The sequence below is a fragment of the Lepidochelys kempii genome, chromosome 7 (assembly GCF_965140265.1).
Source record: "Lepidochelys kempii isolate rLepKem1 chromosome 7, rLepKem1.hap2, whole genome shotgun sequence".
NCBI lineage: Eukaryota > Metazoa > Chordata > Testudines > Cheloniidae > Lepidochelys > Lepidochelys kempii.
This window is the reverse complement of record NC_133262.1, coordinates 113,962,284-113,982,454: the sequence shown is the minus strand read 5'-3', so window position 1 is coordinate 113,982,454 and position 20,171 is coordinate 113,962,284. Positions and strand designations below refer to the sequence as shown.

The 20,171-nt window shown below is 43.7% G+C and overlaps 1 protein-coding gene and 1 pseudogene across 4 annotated transcripts in view; one reads left to right on the top strand and one right to left on the bottom strand.

The window, feature by feature from the left end:
- AFAP1L2 (actin filament associated protein 1 like 2) overlaps positions 1 to 20,171 on the bottom strand; it is a 121,256-nt gene that overhangs the window by 74,489 nt on the left and 26,596 nt on the right. The window lies entirely within an intron of this gene.
- On the top strand, positions 4,300 to 4,556 carry LOC140915382 (small nuclear ribonucleoprotein F pseudogene; annotated as a pseudogene).

Sequence of the window (20,171 nt, the reverse complement as noted above, 5' to 3'; positions counted from 1 at the left end):
GTGGTTCTCAACTGGGAGTATATGTACCCCTGCGGGTACGCAGAGGCCTTCCATGGGATACATCAACTCATCTAGATATTTGCCTACTTTTACAACAGGGTACATAAAAAGCATTAACGAAGTCCGTACAAATTACAACTTCATACAGACAATGAGTTGTTTATACTGCTCTATAGACGATACACTGAAATGTAAGTACAATTTTATATTCCAATCAATTTTATAATTTATGATAAAAATGAGAAAGTCAGCAACGTTTCAGTAATAGTGTGCTGTGACATTTCTGTATTTTTTTATGTCAGATTTTGTAAGCAAGTAGTTTAAGTGAGGTGTAACGTGGGCTATGCAAGACAAAAATCAGATTCCTGAAAGGGGTACAGTAGTCTGGAAAGATTCAGAGCCACTGCTCGCAGTGCTTTTCAAACGCTTTTCATTTATGGACCCCTAAAAAATTTCAGATGGAGGTGTGGACCCCTTTGCAATTCTTAGTTTGCAGAAACCACTGTTCTATCATAACAACCTTTCGTGGACCCCTTAGACATAGTCTGTGGACCCCCAGGGGTCCATGGACCACAGGTGGGAAACCACTGTTCTAAAGGCTTCTCTTTCTCCACTCCAGCCTAATTAGTCACTTGACCTGCCTATTATGGGACTGTGATATTTCTCCCCACTTGGGAAGGAGAGCTGACTGAAACACAAGTAGGGCTGGGCACAGTGCCTCTTAAAAGGGGCAGTCACCCTGTGACAAGCTTGCCATATTGCAGATGGGGAAAACAGAGAGCGTAGTTAAGGCCCAGATTTTCATAGGTATTTAAGCACCTAAAGATGCAGATAGGTGCCTGGTGGGATTTTCAAAAGCACAGAGGCACCCAACTCCCACTGATATCAGCTCAGTCCAGCTCTACTTATCTCTGGGAAATATCCCGTTGCCACTTGGATGCTTAACACAGATATTATATTAGCACAACCATTACCACACTAGTACAACATTATCCAGTCCTGTGAAATGCTGAGTTCTCTGGTGGGGAGCTGGGGGCACCTTACATTCCAATCACTTTCCCTGTCAGGACAAGGTCTTGAACTCACAACACAAGGAGAACACACTTTCAGGAGAGCATCCCATGGGAGCTGAACAACAGTTGTCACATGCCAGACTGGAATTGTCAAGCTAATAATAATGCATCAATTTTTAACAGTGAAGGTCATTAACCATTGAAACAATTTACCAAAGATCAGGATGGATTCTTTTTTAAATGAAGATGGGGTGTTTTTCTAAAAGATATGCTTTAGGAATTACTTTGGGGAAGTTCTATGGCCTGTGTTATACAGAAGGTCAGACCAGATGATCAGAATAGTCTCTTCTCACTTTTTCTTCACATTTACCTACCATTAGTTTCATAATAAGTAACTCCTTATTCTAATATTATGGGAGGATGGAGTGATCAGCTTCCATTGTATCCTTCAGATTAGATTGTCTGCAATGGTGGAGGTTGTGATTTTGTGGAGAGGACAAACATACAGATAGACATTTCCCCTTGGTCTCTATTGGGAGACCAAGTGTACTTCGATTTCCAGAAAGCCTTTGACAAGGTCCCTCACCAAAGGCTCTTATGTAAATTAAGTTGTCCTGGGATAAAAGGGAAGATCATTTCATGGATTGAGAACTGGTTAAAAGACAGGGAACAAAGGGTAGGAATAAACGTTAAATTTTCAGAATGGAGAGGGATAACTAGTGGTGTTCACCAAGGGTCAGTCCAAGGACCCTGTTCAACTTATTCATAAATGATCTGGCGAAAGGAGTAAACAGTGAGGTGGCAAAGTTTGCAGAAAATACTAAACTGCTCAAGATAGTTAAGACCAAAGCAGACTGTGAAGAACTTCAAAAAGATCTCACAAAACTAAGTGATTGGGCAACAAAATAGCAAATGAAATTTAATGTGGATAAATATAAAGTAATGCACATTGGAAAAAATAACCCCAACTATACATACAATATGATGGGGGCTAATTTAGCTACAACTAATCAGGAAAGAGATCTTGGAGTCATCGAGGATCGTTCTCTGAAGACATCCACACAGTGTGCAGAGGGAGTCAAAAAGGCAAACAGGATGTTAGGAATCATTAAAAAAAAAGGATAGAGAATAAGACGGAGAATAACTTATTGCCCTTATATAAATCCATGGTATGCCCACATCTTGAATACTGCATACAGATGTGGTCTCCTCATCTCAAAAAAGATATACTGACATTAGAAAAGGTTCAGAGAAGGGCAACAAAAATGATTAGGGGTTTGGAATGGGTCCTATATGAGAGAGATTAAAGAGGCTAGGACTTTTCAGCTTGGAAAAGAGGAGAGTAAGGGGGGATATGATAGAGGTCTATAAAATCATGAGTGGTGTGGAGAAAGTGAATAAGGAAAAGTTATTTACTTGTTCCCATAATATAAGAACTAGTGGCCACCAAATGAAATTAATGGGCAGCAGGTTTAAAACAAATAAAAGGAAGTTCTTCTTCACACAGCGCACAGTCAACCTGCGGAACTCCTTGCCTGAAGATGTTATGAAGGCTAGGACTATAACAGGGTTTAAAAGAGAACTGGGTAAATTCATAGAGGTTAAGTCCATTAATGGCTATTAGCCAGGATGGGCAAGGAATGGTGTCCCTAGTTTCTGTTTGTCAGAGGGTGGAGATGGATGGCAGGAGAGAGATCACTTGATCATTACCTGTTAGGTTCTCTCCCTCTGGGGCACCTGGCATTGCCCACTGTCAGCAGACAGGATACTGGACTGGATGGACTTTTGGTCTGACCCAGTATGGCCATTCTTATGTTCTTATTCTTAAGGGAGGGGAGTAGCAAGATCATACTGTTACCCCTTTTTGACCCAAGCAATTAGCCAAAGTTTGGGGCCCTGTGGGGCCCATTAGAAAGAGAAATTGATTAAAGCATCAGGTACCTTTGTAAATAAAGAGGATTGCATCAAAGAAGGAACCAAGTCCTGTTTCCCTGAACATAAGAGAAATCAAACGACAGGAGATGGTTCCCTTCAACCCAACCCATCACAACTATCCTACCATCCTTCCTAGGGTCCAGAAACAAGCCCTCTCCCCTTTGGTGAAAGCAGCTTTTACAATGTTCTCCTTGGAAAAGATAAATAGAATTTTTGATCCAAGTATGATGTGCTTTTGCCACAAAAAATCGGTACTATAGTGAACGAGGAAATGCCTCCCCTGGATATAGGCATCCTCGTGTGAGTTTCTTCATTAGGAAGAGATCAGCAATCAGCAGTAGTAGTGAAAGGAGAAAAGGGAGAGAAACCAAGAGCACAGCAGTCAGAAATTCCTTGCTGTCATTTCATTAGTCTGGGGGCAGGAAGGGGGTAGGGAGAGCAGAGGGAAAAGGGTTTCTCACTTTGTTTCTGTATATTTTCCATAAGTCTCATGCCTACTGTGACAAAGTTCCTCCTCTGCCTTGGTGGGTTCTGTGCCTATTGGTGGATTTGCTCGCCTCAGAGGTTCATGGCAGCCCTCAGTTTGGCCACTTTCGTGGCTCAAATCTGCCATTCACTCAGTTAGCCTCATCACTGGCCAGCATGGGGAAAAGGAAGAAGAACAATCCCCACAGTCTCTGCTGATCCACCTAGTGGATCGGGGAACAGGCCAGAGACCTTCCCCTCTGGTGGAACCCACAGTCCAGGTCAACTCCTCCAGTATCAAGTAGGAAATTGCAGGGGGGATGGAGGAATGGGGGGAACCCGGGCCCGCCCCCTACTCCAGGTTCCAGCCCAGGGCCCTGTGGATTGCAGCTGTTTACAGTGGCTCCTGTAACAGCTGTGTGACAGCTACAACTCCCTGGGCTACTTCCCCATGGCCTCCTCCCAACACCTTCTTTATTCTCACCACAGGACCTTCCTCCTGATGTCTGATAATGCTTGTACTTCTCAGTCTTCCAGTAGTACGCCTTTTCACTCTCAGTTTCTTGCACATCTTGTTCCCAGCTCCTCACACACACACCACAAACTGAAGTGAGCTCCTTTTTAAACCCAGGTGCCCTGATTAGCCTGCCTTAATTGATTCTAGCAGCTTCTTGATTGGTTGCAGGTGTTCTAATCAGCCTGTCTGCCTTAATTGTTTCCAGAAAGTTCCTGATTGTTCTGGAACCTTCCCTGTTACCTTACACAGGAAAAAGGGACCTACTTAACCTGGGGCTAATATAGCTGCCTTCTATCACTCTCCAGCAGGTGCACGTAATTTTTGCAAGTAATTTTTGTTTTTACCACTGCCTTGTGCTAGGCTGCGTTACGATGAGCTTGCCCCTGAACCCCAAGCCCTTCCTGAACGGGCTGACAGGGAAGCCGGTGATGGTGAAGTTGAAGTGGGGGATGGAGTACAAGGGCTACCTGGTGTCTGTCGACGACTACATGAACATGCAGCTTGCAAACACAGAAGAATACATAGATGGTGCATTGTCAGGGCACCTTGGTGAAGTTTTGTTAAGATGTAACAATGTCCTGTACATCAGAGGAGTAGAAGAAGAAGATGGAGAAATGAGAGAATAAGTTTGTATATTTCTGGAAAATAAAGATCAGTTTTTCACCAAAAAAAAAAAAAATCACTCTCCTGTAGCCATCTGGCCTGACCCTATCGCACTACGTAAATCCACTGCTTTCTGCACCTGATGCTGGAGGGCTGCTGCTGAGATACATTCAGCCGTATGGCCACTGCCCCAAGAGGCTGTTCTGGGGATAGGTAGGGTGCAGGGACACTCCAGCAATGCCCCAATAGCCTTTGCCACACCCTATTGGCTACAGTTTGGGGGGAGGGCACAGATGCCTCTATGGCAGCTCCACAGGAGCAGAGAATTCTTCCCGCACAGGCAAATCTCCCACGAGCTGGCTAAGCTGTTCCAAAATGTGTCTGCGGATCAGACCTGGAATTCATAAATCTGGGGCCTGTAAATGAGATCAAAATAAGGCCCCAGCAACTGGAATTGTCAACACAACACACTAAATTCCTCCATCAAGTCTGGTCCTTTGGGAAGAGAGAAAGAATCATGCTTTCCCCTACTGCCCCCATCTTGGATGGAGTCATGAGCATTAGAAATCAAAGTGCTTTATTCTTCTAGCCCTTTCACCTTTCTGTTCCTCCCTAGTGCTAATACATGATGTTTTCCAAGGAAAATTGAGCAATTTGGCCCCATTATTTTATCCCTGGTTTTCTTGAATCTTGCCCTTGGTGATCCCATTACACTATTGAAATTTATTTGTTTATATTTGCAAATGATAAAGCAGAGGTGTTGGAAACTCTACAACTGCCTTTGTATCTGCCCAGAATCATCCAGCTTTCTCCACCAGTCCTATGATTTTCCAGCCTTTCTTTTGTAAATATACACATGGAGCCAGATGACTCAGCCTATTGTTCCTCCTCCTCCCTCCTCCCCCCCCCCCTGATTTAAAGCTGAGATATGGGCAGTAGCACATGCTTGGGTGGAGGGAGGGGTTACTACACGTGAAAACAATGTCACGTTTTTTCCAGTGTGCATTTGTTTTTCCATGCAACTCCCAACCTCTCCCACAGAAAGGATATGCAAAGTACGGGGGATAAGAAAATGCAAGAAACTTATAGTGTGGCTGTGATCGATTTTATAGTGAAGCAAGATGGTTCCAAGGTTTAACCATCAATCTACTATCTTACTGAACAACTGGAGTTAACCAGAACTCTTCCCAAAACAATTCTCAAACAGCATTCCCCAAATGCAGCTGTTGACGTTGCAGATGTTGAACTGCTGCCGATTAACAGAGTTTATGTCAATCTCGTCTCTTAAGCAGAGAAAAAAAATATCCTGGAATCCATCTCTCCTCACCCCCAAACACCACAAACTGCTGGACATTTGGCACAGCCCTGCTGTGTTGGAGGGATGGAAACCATGACAGTGGTCCCATTTACAGATGTGCACTTACACTAGAAAGCACTCCTGCCCAGCCAAGCTGAGACCCAGATGTTAGATCATCTGGCTCGGAACATCCAATGAGGCTTCCAAACCTCCAAAAATAGAGGGCAGCCAAAGAGAATCTCCACAGCAAACAAGGATTCATAACAGGATTGGAGAATAACCTTACTGCAGGTTTTTACCCAGATTTTTCCCTCATGGGGAGGGAAAAAGGCATCTGGCAAATTCCTATCCCTGTTTATTGCAGTTTTGTGGTAGCCCGAAGGTCCCAGAATATGAGACACACAAGGTGAGTGAGGTAATATCTTTTATTGGACCAACTTCAGCAGGTGAGAGACACGCTTTCAAGCTACACAGAGCTTTCTTCTTTAGCTCTGGAAAAGGTACTTAGAATGTCACATAAAAGAACAGATTGTTGAGCATAAATATTTAACACATATTCTAAGAAAGAGAAGGTGGGTGAGGTAATATATTTTATGGGACCAGCCTCTGTTGGTGAGAGAGACAAGCTCTGGGGCATGGACTCACCTCTGGCGGTTCCCGGTCAGCTGGGGTGCAGAGGCACGCTTCCCACCTGTCCTGGCACTGCGGACCACACTGCACCCTGGAAGCGGCCAACAGCAGGTCTGGCTCCCCCCACCCAGTTCCCATTGACCAAGTGCAGAGCCAGTGCTCGGGGCGGGGGCAGCGCGCGGAGCCCCATGGCCCCCCTGCCTAGAAGCCGGACTCACTGCTGGCGGTTTCCGGAGCACAGCATGGTGTCAGAAAAGGTGGGCATTAGCCTCCTTAGCTGGGCAGCACCGCTGATGGGACTTTTAATGTCCCAGTTGGCGGTGCTGACCCAGTGCCTTACATGCTGGGTCGCGACCCACAGTTTGAAAAACACTGTGCTAAGAGACCATTCAAAGTGAAGTGGCCTGTTAACAGCTTTCCAGTCATAGGACAAAGAACTCAAAGACCCTCCCACAAACCACAATTCATCCAGGAATTCAAGGATATTATCAAATCCTTCTTCAAACAACTGCAAGAGTAACTCTAAAACATCATCTCCTGTGAACCCACCCCATGGACTTTCTACATGCTTCCCAAGATACACAAACAAGGGAACCCACTCAGACCCATCATATCTGGCCATGGCACTCTTACTGAAGGAACATCAGGACTCATAGAAACCATCCTCAAACCATTCACCACACCACCCTCCTTCCTCCAGGACACAACTGACTTCCTCCAGAAACACTGCAGTATTAACAACCTCCTTCAGAACACCATCCTTGCCACCATGGATGTCACCTCCCTCTGTACCAACATCCATCACAATGGCAGCATCGCTGTCTGCCTCAAATATCTACAAGATAATGGGCAACGCTCAGATATCCACCTCAAGCACATTGCCAAACTCATCCATTTAATCCTCACCCATAACAATTTTACATTCAACAACAAACACTTGGTCCAAACCATGGGAACAGACAGGGGTACTACGATGGCTCCCCAATCTCTTCATGGGCCAACTTGAGGAAGAATTTCTGGATAAATACACAACAAAAGCAATAATGTACCTGAGATATATCGATGATATTTTCATCTTCTGGACAGATGACCTAAATTCCCTCATAGATTTCAACCACAACCAACACCCATTCATCACAGTCTCTCTCAATTACTCCCATATCAGCATCAACAAACAACTATATACAAAAAAAACCCACAGATCACCACACTTACTATCAAACATCCAGTAACCACACAAAGAAATCTGTTTTCTACAGCCAGGCACTCATACCACAGGACATGCTTCTAGGAGAAAGCCCAGGATACACACCCAAAATGGGGATTTGGGGAAACCTTAACTCCTAGTTGTCACCTACCACCCTACACTGGAACCCAAATGGAGTATCATTGTACAATTACAACCCATACTCAATGGGAACAACATCCTGAAAGAAATCTTTCCTGAACCCCTTCTTCTGGCCTTCAACCCGCCCCCCTTCACCAAACTCATCATCAGAAGCAAGCTTTACACAGACCAAGACCCACCAACTCAATGCCCCAATACCAACTATGAGGGTGGAACTAGAAATCACTATGCTCTCAAAATGAGCTCACACAGAAAAATGATAAAAGACAAACACACCCGATCTGACCTCTCAGTCCTTGTCCTCAAAGGAAATCTGCACGTCTTCAAAAGACAAGCCCAGAAGTGTAAATTCATAACTTTGCTAGACGGGCTTAAAAAAAAAAGACACTGGATTTATAGCTTATTGCTACAACCTGTAACCTACTAACTCCCCCTTTTTTGTCCTATGACTGCAGAGGTGTTAATGGGCCACTTCACCTTGAATGGTCTCTTAGAATATGGGTTAACTACTTTTGCTAAAAAATCTGTTCCACCGTGTATTTGTGACACTCCGAGTACCTTTCCGAGGCCTGAAAGAATAGCTTGTATAGCTCGAAAGCTTGTCTATTTCACCAACAGAAATTGGTCCAATACAAGAATTTACCTCTCCTACCTTATACCCTGTTTATACATCTGAGGATGGCACCAACCCTTTTGGCTGCACCATCATAGTGGGAACTCACTGTGATGCTGGCAACCCAGGTGCCAGCTCAGAGCAGAGTCACAGTTTGTCCAGGTGGCCAGATAGTCTGGTGAGTCTAAGGGGACTGTCTGCGACTCTGTGGTCAGAGTGGTCTAGTGATCCAGGAACTCACATTTGTTACTGGTTTGATTACATCTAATTACAGCACACACCAGCAGCTTGGGGGAATCGGCCCTGTTTTCTGACAGTCTGCCCTGAGGTAGGGGCACTCGCAGTGGTGAGCCACTTCAGACAGTGTGACACTCATGTTTAGCTGTATATCCACCATGACCTCCAAGTCTGTTTCAGAGTCACTGCTAACAATACTACACAATCACATGACTCCAGGAACTGGCACTTTAAGAAAACCACCACGTATTATGTATGAGCTTTGAGTTAAAAAAGGCAAGAGTTGACAACACTGAGATATAGAATTAGGATACTCTCATGGTCACAAAAAGATCAATATTTCAACGTTTAATGTGATGTAAGGAATTCCCCTTCTCCCTTCAAAATGACATGGTACTTTGCTAATCATTGGGAACATGTTTATATGTCAAGAGACAAGAGGCTCACTTCTGAAATCTATAAAATAGACCTCGTGGCCAAGGCTTTGTGTCTTGTCTCTGGTGCCAACGGAGATCTCAGCTTCAATATTTTAAGGACAATACATCATGAAGCATCTGATTCAGTGTAAGCTGGGGGCATAGATCATCTAGTTTAGCAACAGATAAAAGTGTCTCAGTCAAGAAGGTTTCCTCTTTACATTTTTATTGTAGCTATTTTAGAGTGTATTTTTTTTATGTCTACTTCTTCCCACGCCCTGCCTCCCAAGCTCAGAATACAGGTCAGCTGGGTAACAACTGGATATGGGACTATTAAAAAGGCATTCCCTGCTTATGGATCTAAATCATTTTTATAGAGCAGGGGTAGGCAACCGGCGGCAAGCGAGCTGATTTTCAGTGGCACTCACACTGCCTGGGTCCTGGCCACCAGTCCGAGGGGATCTACATTTAATTTAATTTTAAATGAAGCTTCTTGAACATTTTAAAAACCTTATTTACTTTACATACAACAATAGTTTAGTTATATACTATAGACTTATAGAAAGAGACCTTCTAGAAACACTAAAATGTATTATTGTGACGCGAAACCTTAAATTAGAGTGAATAAATGAAGACTCGGCACACCACTTCTGAAAGGTTGCCGACCCCTGTTATAGAGTTTCCTGTATTTCTGATTTGACGTTCACTATAGGTATGTAGCTGCAAATGTAAGGGCAGCTCCACCTCTTTAAACTGATCATTAGAGGCAAAATTCCCTCTCGTGCTGAGGGACAGCACAAAGCTTATGCAGCACTTGAATGCCACTTGTGCCATATTTTGAGTGTTTTACTGGTGCATAGGCCTCTGGCTGGCCCTCTGCACACATGTGAACTTCACCGTAGGAGCATGATTGCTTGTGTAACTCCTGAAGAAAACCTTGGCTTTTGTTTCACATCAACTCATTTTAAACAGTCACTGGACTACAGTAACCTTGTGATGGTTTTCACTAGCACATTCTATGGCTGGGGGACCCCAGTAACAAAGTCCATTCTGATGGTGGGGGGGATGTGAATGGTGTAGGCAACCCTGACTCATTTGTAAGAGCCACAGCTACCCAGCTCACGCCACAGAAGTGGGGGGCCTCTGGCCAGAGAAGAAGTGTATCCAGAACCAGGGCCGGCTCCAGGCACCAGCTTTCCAAGCAGGTGCTTGGGGCGACACTGAGAATGGGGCTGCAGTCCATGCCCCGTGGTGGCAATTCGGCGGCAGCTCCGCCGCTCTTCCGTCCGGCAATTCGGCAGCAGCTTTGCCACTGTAGTGGCGGCGGCAATTCGGTGGCGACTGCTTGGGGCGGCAAAACTGGTAGAGCCGCCCCTGTCCAGAACACTGATGAAATGTGCCGATTCAGCTCATCCCCTGATTAGCCTTCCTTGGCAGGGCTGTTACGGAGCCCCATTTGCACACTGAAAGTACCTCCCTCCAACATAACCGACATGAACAGAACCCACAGCTTGTAAGAGGAATGAGCCTGAGTTACAACTTCCCCAACGTTCATGGTTATCTGAATCCAGTGTTGGTTTGGACCATTGTAGGGGTGGAAACTGCCCCTACAATTCCAATCAGGGTATGTATGGATCTGAGATTCTTTAAAATTCACCAGAGTTCAGAAATGATCAAAGTTCATCTAGAAATGGACAGCACCCCTGCCCATAATCAATGGAGACATGGGTTTGGGACTGCACAGGCATTGAGGACAATGTTTAGCTTTATGGGGCTTCCATTTTGTTTTCAAATTTTAAATGAAGGATCCCACAGTGGACTTCTTCATCTTCAGCACTGATATGAGCTTCACATGAGAAACTCTTTTTTTCTTGCCTGAGTTATTGTCCATCAGGTTTCTGTAAGTGCAGCATGTACATTTTCCCCTGTGCAGAACCACTAGAGGGCCATTTTGTCACCTCCAGAAGACAGACAAAAATAGCTACATGAGTAGCTGGACCATTTCTCTGGGACATCTAGACTGTGCTGACTACAGGGGTGTGAACTGCAGCGTGCCCCAAAGTGCTGTGCTCTAATTGGCCCATGGGGATGCTGCTGGCATAAACTAAAAGATAACTAGTTTGCATTAATGTCGTCTTTCAACCACTTATGCACCCACAGGCATTAATTTCATCGGGACCAGTTTTCCCTACTTTGTCTATGAGAATGTCATGTGAGATGATGTCGAAAGCCTTACTTAAAAATCACCATATATAGCACCCGTATGCAGGGAGATTTATTTGTGCTCATCCTTACCAATTTGTCCATGTTTCTGCTTTATGTAAGATTCCTTTTTGATTTTCGGGTCATTAAAGAGCTCCGGATGGAACCATCGTGGCCTCTTACTATTCCTCCTAGCTTTCCTTTGCATCAGCGTCATTTGCTGTTGTGCCTTTATTATTGTCTCTTTGAGAAACCACCAGCTGTCCTGAATGCCTTTTTGCCTTAGATTTTTCTTCCCCTGGGACCTTCCCTACCAGCTTTCTGAGTTTGTTAGAGTCTGCTTTTTTGAAGTCCATTTGCTTCTGCTGCTGCTCTCACTCCTTCCTTGCCTTAGAATGATGAAATCTTTTATTTCATGATCATTTTCACCCAAACTGCCTTCAACCTTTAGATCTGTAACAAGTTCATCCTGGTTAGAATCAAGCCTAAAAAGGGTTGTCCTCATGGTTACTTCCTCCGCCTGCTGAAACAAGAAGTTGTCCCCAATACACGCCAAGAACTTACTGGACATTTTGTTCTTTACTATTTTGCTTTTCCAACAAATGTCTGGATAGTTACAGTCCCTCTGTTAATACCAGCTCTTGTGTTCTGAATATTTCCATTATTTCTTCTAGGAATGTCTCATCCACCTCTTCCTCCTGATTGGTGGCCTATAGTAGACCTCTACCATGAAGACACCCCTGTTTCCTTTCCCTTATATAGGGAAAAGCTTTTAAAAGTAGAGAAGGCCTAAAAAGAGGTTGCTAGTATAGCAAAAACTCTCTATAGCTTGCACCAGTTCCCTGGAGGGAATAAGGTACCCAGTATACCTGAGTCTCAACTAGGGCTTTTGCCAGCACATCTATGTTGGTTAGGGGTGTGATTTTTTCCCCACAAACACATCTAATTGATATAGCTATGCCAATAAAACTTTCTAGTGTAGACCAGGCCCTAGAGACAGGGAAAATAAATTCTTTCTCTCTAAAGAGAAAGCGATGGGAAGAGGATAAAGTAGTACATGACCTCGAATGCTTAGTTTAAGGCATAGGACAGGGGTCGGCAACCTTTCAGAAGAGGTGTGCCAAGTCTTCATTTAGTCACTCTAATTTAAGGTTTCGTGTGCCAGTAATACATGTTAATGTTTTTAGAAGGTCTCTCTCTATAATATATAACTAAACTATTGTTGTATGTAAAGTAAATAAGGTTTTTTAAATATTCAAGAAGCTTCATTTAAAATTAAATTAAAATGCAGATCTTATCAGTTTAGTGTGATCCTTGCCCTTGCTTTTCCTTGCTGAGTTTTCTAATGTCTGGCACGTATTTGGATTCTTTAAGCTGCACACAGGCTTCTGAGTTGTTAACCGGCTCCGAGAGGGACAGAGGACAGATTTCATGTGTGAAAATACCTGTTCACACAGGTATGTGGATCCAAATGCTGAAAGCATTGCCAAGGAAATTTTCTTCTAACAGTTAAATGTCACTGGCAGGGACGTCCATCAGGTCAGAATAGAGGCCCCATGATCTCTCTCGGTAGCTTTAAGTGCACTCCGCAATCTCCAAACTTTGATGCCCACAATTCTGAGCTTTTTAACTGAATGAGCTGCATTTCAAAATCTTCAACACCCATCCACTGAAATACAGACAAATCCAAGTCGCTTTCATTGAACTTTTCAGGTTTAATTAGAAAAGAAAGCATTGGGCCAAATTGCTGGAAATCTTGAAATCTGTCAGAAAATTCTGATTCCAGTTCTTGCATGTACATTCCAATCTTGACGACAAATGTAACGTGCTGTTCCACGTGGCATGACAGTGATGTAAGCAGCAAATCAGGACTTAAAAATATCCCAGCACAGTGGCACTGGAACAATTTTTAAGGTGGGGGTGCTGAGCTGTGCCCCCTTTTGCCCCTGTCTGCACCCCTCACTGCCCCTGGCTGAGGCCAGTGGGCCATAGCTGGGGGCAGCTGCAGAGGCCTGGGCTAGCAGCCGGGACCCCAGGCTGGCAGCAGAGCCCCCCAGACCAGTGACCGGGACCCAGAGCCAGCAGTGGGCTGAGCGGGGCCGGCGGATGGAACCCTGGCTGGCAGGGGGCCGGCAGCCAGTACCCTAGGCCAGCAGCGGAGCTCCCGGGACCGGTGGCCAGGACCCAGGCAGTGTCAGTGCCTCTGAAAATCAAATCACACGTGCCATAGGTTGCCTACCCCTGGCATAGGATGACACATTGCATCTACCAAGAAAGGTTACCGAGACATTGGCTGTGGTCAGAACTGGAGACAGAGAAAGCCGGCAGACTACTAGGAATGACAACAAGAGAGATCCAAAAGTTGCCCATTGATCACTGAAAAACAAAAATTGCCTTGTTTAAAAACAGGAATAATGAAAAGAGAGGAATGGAGCTTCCAAAAAGCAAATGCTCATTTCATAGAAATTAGAAATGGAAAATACCCCTTAAGTCATCTAGTCTATCCACAGCCAATGCAGGATGGTTGCATCCCATCTCCCATATCTCCCAGGCGTTTGTCTAGTCTTAATCACTCATGTGATGGGGCTTTCCCCATTTCCCTTGGAAGACCATGAGCATGTCTAACTGAGCATGAAGTGACATGGGATTCTGTCTAATTATTATTACTTACATTAAAGCAGCATCTACACAACAAAGATCGGAGAAGGGCACTGCACCACCACATAGTAAGAGACAGTCCCAGCTCCAGACAGTTTGCAATTTGAAGAGGTAAGACAGACAAATGGTAGGAGAAAGGAAATATCCCAATTTTTCAGATAAGGAACCAAAGGAGAGAAAGGTGACGTGACTTGCCAACGGGATACACAGCAAGTCACTGGAAGATCAGGGATAGAATCCAGATGACCTGACGCTAAGGCCATGTCTACACTAGTGAACTGTACCGATGCAGCTGTACCACTGTAAGATTGCTCGTGCAGCCGCTGTATGCCAACGGGAGAGAGCTCTCCTGTCACCATAATTAAACCAACTCCAACAAGCGTCTCCCACCCACATTGTGCTGTCCACACCGGCGCTTCTGTCAGAGTAACTTATGAGGCTCAGACGGGTGTTTTTTTCACACCCCTGAACAACGTAAGTTATATGACGGCTATGTCTACGTTGCCCCTGAGTTTGGACTAGAGGGGTGCAAATAGCAGTGCGCACCAACGTGCTGCACTCTCTCCCCCGTGTGGATGCTGCAGGCACAAACTGAAAGGTTCCTAGTTTGTATCAATGTAATCCTCTTCAAAACAGGGGCACACTGCTACTCACACCCCAGTAGTCCGAACTGTGGGGCAGTGTAAGCAAGTCCCTACTCATGGCCCTAGCCATTAGATCACACTGCTTTCCCACCCTACATCTTGCTCAGTTATCCTCCTAATGCAAGTAAACAATCTTTAGGGTTTTTTTCTGAGCATTAGTTATGACTTTTTTTTTTTAAATGGCAAAATGTCCTTGTTGTGCCCAACAGCATGGCTACACTAAAGCTGATGAAAGGAAGAGACATAAAGGAGAAGAAATCCATAGAGTGGAAATTCAGGCCCTTGCACTGTGACTGACATAGATGTAAAAGAGTTACTACAAACACACCCTCTATGCTAGGTTTCAGAGTAACAGCCGTGTTAGTCTGTATTCGCAAAAAGAAAAGGAGTACTTGTGGCACCTTAGAGACTAACCAATGTATTTGAGCATAAGCTTTCGTGAGCTACAGCTCACTTCATCGGATGCATACTGTGGAAACTGCCTCTATGCTGTAAGGGCAGGACTGATGCCAGAATGAGCATGGCTTAAGCTAATTACATGCTGTGATGATGCAAACCTTGGCTCCAATTTTGCTCTCCCTGAAGTAACAGGAGTTATGCCATAAACTTGAACAGCATAAGGTCCAGGACCTTTATGTGCATGTGTAAAAATGCTTTGTCTGAAGTTTACAGAAATCTATACTGAACAAATAGAGATACCCAGTCTTGTGACAGAGATTTTCCCCTTCTCTCTTAGAAGTGACTGTTGAGCACACTTTAAACAAAATAAATAAAAAAATAAGGAGCTGAGTGAAAAAAAATGACAATTTCCATCCTGTGGGAAATTCTGATACTTCAACATTTGTTTTAATTATGAATAGGGATGAAAATTTCAAATATCAAATATTGTCAGCTGGTTCCACTTTAAACTGCAACTCCCTAGGGTGCCACATTGCCTCTTAGGAGCTGCAGTTCAGGTGCCCGATGGTCCCATTTTCCCCTACGAAACTGGGCCATCTGCTGGCTTACGCACTTGTTCTGGCCCACAGGCCAATTCGGTCAGCCCCTGAACACATCAGCCCCTGCAGCAGACCTGCTCTACAAAATGGAGTCCACTGTGCGGCATGACTTTGGGTGTATGGTGCATGTGAGGTCATGACCTCACATGTATCATACTTGTGAAGTCAAACCACAAGAAGGAAGCCACTTTATTTCTGTATGTGGCCTGTGGAGGGGCTGCGTGGACCATGGAACCCACATCACTGAAAAGATTGTAACACCTCTCTGGCCAGACTGCATCTCCCATGATGCACCTGCAGGCATCTGATTCTCATGATACCATCACGTGGCTCAGTCAGAGGAGAGATCGCATTGCATCCTGGGAAGTTCAGTTTAAAGTTGGACTGACCTGAAATGAAATGTTTTTGGTCAGTTCAACAAACTGAAATATTTGGAGTCAGGTCAAACAAACACAAAACAAAATATTTCGTTTCAGTTTGTCTGAAGTAAAACATAAAAAATGTGAAATTTGGTTCTGTAGAAACTGCATTTTCTTTTGAAAAAATAATTTCAATGGAAATTTCACAACCAGTTCCAGTTATTTTATTTGGTCTATTAGGACCAAGATGTGGTCCCATTGAGATCAAAGGGAACTTTGCTATTGACTTCAGTTGGGCCAGAATTTGGCTCTCAGAGTGATGGATAATCTGTTTTACAACTTTATACAACAAACCAGGAAAATCACAATCTCAAAACTAGGTTTTTAGTCTGAAGATGATATTTCAAATGAAGATGCTAACATTTGGCTTTGGAAAGCTTGAATAGCTCTGTCCAGGCAGGCATGATTCAAGAGGATTAGTGAAATCAGGGACATGGTAAATTTCACAGAATAAGAAGTTTATCCATTGCAAAGTAAATAATGGCTCCATATTTGCCAAAAGATATTTGTCAGTTTCCTAATATTAAGAGACACTCACACTTTAATCTGAAAAGGGCTCATAAATCTCTTTGCTCCTGGACCACAACCACTTGTGTCCAGTTACTGTACATTTCCACAATTGTACTGAGATTTGGCAAGCTCTCCAACCAGCTGGCTGGTCTCAGATCATCCAGATTGGGAAGAGAATATTTTTCCTCCCAGATTTCTCAGCAGCTGTTTCTCAGAGAAGACATATGCCAACTTTCAACAGGTCTGGACAGAGCTTATGCAGAAAAGATATGCATTTGCTTTGTCATTGGACCTGGCACCTTTGAGAGTGTCCCCCTGTGAAGCCCCATCATAAGAGTGGTTTCTCCTCCATACAGAAAGTGTCTCGAGAGTTAAGCAGAAGAGGCTTATTTATTGCATCAAATGTAAAGGAAACATATGCGGTGTCAAAGGCAAAATTATTGGGTGATCGTGCGTTTTAAGCCAAACTCTTCTCCATATTTCAGCAGGCAATTTTTGTTAGTTAACCCCAGGAGACAATGCTAGTGTCATTGTATTTATTATTATCCCCCAGTCACGGACCAGGAAGCTATTGTGCTAGGCATTGTACAAACACAAAATACAATGACAGTCCCTGCCTCCAGAGTTTACCATGTAAATACAACATGTCTGGCTTTGACATTATTTTGGAAGAAGGCTCCTGAACATCCTCTACCCTGTTGTTTTCCCCCATGCCTGGCTTCCCTGGAGAATATGCTTTGAATGGGTGATAGATCGTCTTGATTCTAGTTCACAGATGTTTTTATACTGAGGAAATAAGAAATAAAATTTTCTGCTCACGTCAGCTTTACACAGCTGTTCCTCCACTGATTTCAGTGGAGTTATTCCTGATTTGCATCAGCATGAGAGCAGAATCAGCCTGAGGGAGTTTGCATTTACTTCATGTATCCACCTCCTTCTCTTATTTTATTTAGTTAGAAACAGCTTTTGGTCAAATCATTCCATCCTTCTCTCTCTGCCTTTGGCATTTCTCTATTAATACTGACCCACACGCACATTCCACTTTCTGTGACGGCTGAGTCCAATTATGGTTAAAGGATGGGATTTTTGCCTTGTTTGTTGAATCAATGGCATCTTTTCTTATATACTAACCCAGTTCAGACTGGTGAACCAATTTCATTTTGGGAGACTCTCTCAGAGGGATCATTGTTTCCTGCCAAATGATCCCATTTAGTTAATATCTACTAGTGTGAATGGCTGATATTCATCACTAAATGAATTGCCAATTAGCCGGGTGCAGCATTGTGGCAATTCTCACAGACCGCTCAAATTTACCTGCAATGCAATCTTCTCTCCAAAATCGTCATTTGCTTTCTTCCCCCCCCCTCCAGCCCCACTTTCAACCTCATTTAAAATAAAAATCAGTTGGCAAATGTTAGCCCTGTTTCATGCCAAATTAAACAAGCTTTCAGATTAGTAATACAGATGCTAGGCCAGATTCTCAGGATATGCCAACTGGCACCCAGTTCCGCTCAGAAGGTTGAAGGAACAAAGATGGCTTTAAATGGGATCATCTGTAAATTGCATCGACTGGTAACGGAGCCCCAAGGGCTATACCAGTAGCGAGGTGTAACCGGAATGCAGCAGAACTCTGAGCAGTGCTCCCTTTTCCCTCGCCACCTTCCTCTGCCCTTCCAGCACCTATATACATAAACAAACACTAAAGAAAATGTGGCATATAATAGAACCCTTTGCACAAAGAATCGAAAGATCTTTACAAATATTACTGAACTAAATCCCCTACAAGGTAGGCAAGTAGTATGTTGATTTCCTAGATTATTAATAGCCTGAGGTTCAGTGACTTGTCCAAGGTCTCAGGAGACAGTGCCTGAGTTGGGAATTAAAACCAGGAGTTGACTCTCAGTTTCCTAGTCAAACCTCTGTACTGGATTGTCACCCTGTTAGTGCCATCCTGTACTAAGCACAGTCTGATCCATGTGGAGTCTCCATTCTTCTCTCTCCAAGGAAACACAGTTCTGTCTTCTAAATAAAACCATTTTCCTAGCTCACAGCTCCATCTTCGTGCTCTCCTGCAGGCATAGAGTAGAGAACCATCCCTTCGAACACACTGTGATGGGGCTTGGGTGTGAAATTCACCCCTTTGCAGTGGGCAGCAAGGTCTAGGTACCATTTTAGCCCTATGCTGGGTGATGAGGTGGGATTTCAGCAGTGCACAGGCCTTGTACTAGTCCTCTACACAGGGGTGAATTTCACCCAGAATGTCTAGTATAACAAGGATTTTCACTGCAGGGTGCTACTTTCTGCTGCCTTCCACCTCTCTTTTAGAACCTGATCCAAAGCCCATTGAAGTCAATGGAAATCTCCCACTGACTTCAATGGGCTTTGGATCAGACCCTTCCTTGGGTAAAAAAAATTATGGAAAACCAGCCTGAATGGAACTTTCTCTTGTTATTAGCAGGTCTCTCTTAGAGGATGTTACCATACAATTTTCCATCTCTGTGTTAGGTCAGTCCAATACTGACATCAGCTCATTTCCATTGATCCTGATTACATACGAGTGATTTAACTCGCCATAGAACTGAATTTTCCATATGGTTGGACCCTTTTGCAATTGCTCCATAGAAGCACAATTTCCTCCTTCCTTGCTGGACTCATTATTCATTATTTTCTCCTACCCCTTAATTATACTGATCTTCACTGTCAAATAAACATTATATCAGATAATCAAAATGCGCCTTCAGAAATTTTCATTGTATCAGTTTCTCGCTGCCTTAAATGCCCCTCAGCAGCAATATTGCTTTATTGATCCTCAAAATTCCCAGTATGTGTCTCATTATTCTAGCTGAAGGTCAGATTTTGTTAAAACGTAGACTAAAAAAAGTTAGTAACTGTTCCTCTGGCACCATAGTTTTTAAAATACTTCCACTGATTGACATTTATAATTCATATGCATCAGTTGTATGAGATGTGGAAGCTGTCCAAAGACACCAAGAGATTCTAAAGCTCTGTGGGCATAAAAAGTTAGATTAATTTTCTAACCATGTATTTCCAGTTTCCTCTCAACAGAAAGGGCTGCTTTGTGGATACAGGAGTTTAATGTCAAAGGCTCACTCCTATGCTGAGCACCCTGAACATCCGCTGACTTCAGTGAGAGTTGCGGACACTGGGAGCCTTGACTACAGTTAAGAGTTTTGCTGGCACAACTGTGTCAGTGGCAAAAGCTTTTGGGTAGATGCTGTTAGAGTAGCAAACTAAAACAAATAATAATAATCTTTTTCTGGTCTAGTTCATTCCTCTCAGTGAACTGGTATAAGCTTTATTGCTAAAAGAACTCTCCTGCTGCTACACCACTAATGGATTTTCAGGTACAGCTCTACCGGTATAGCATACCACGAGACCGTTTCTAGTGTAGACAAGACCGCATCACCTTCCAGCACTGCATATTTCATGGAGAGAGTAGAAAACATTTTCCAGTTTCTCCTTTGTTATCATTTACATATTAACAACGCAGTAACAGTAATAATAAAAAAAACTTTCATGTGAGGATCTCAAAGCACTTTGTAAACTTTAGTTAATTAATTCTCACAACACCTCTGTAAGTAAGGAAATAGTATATACCCATTGTACAGATGAATACACTGAGACACATAGGCAGAGACCAAAAAC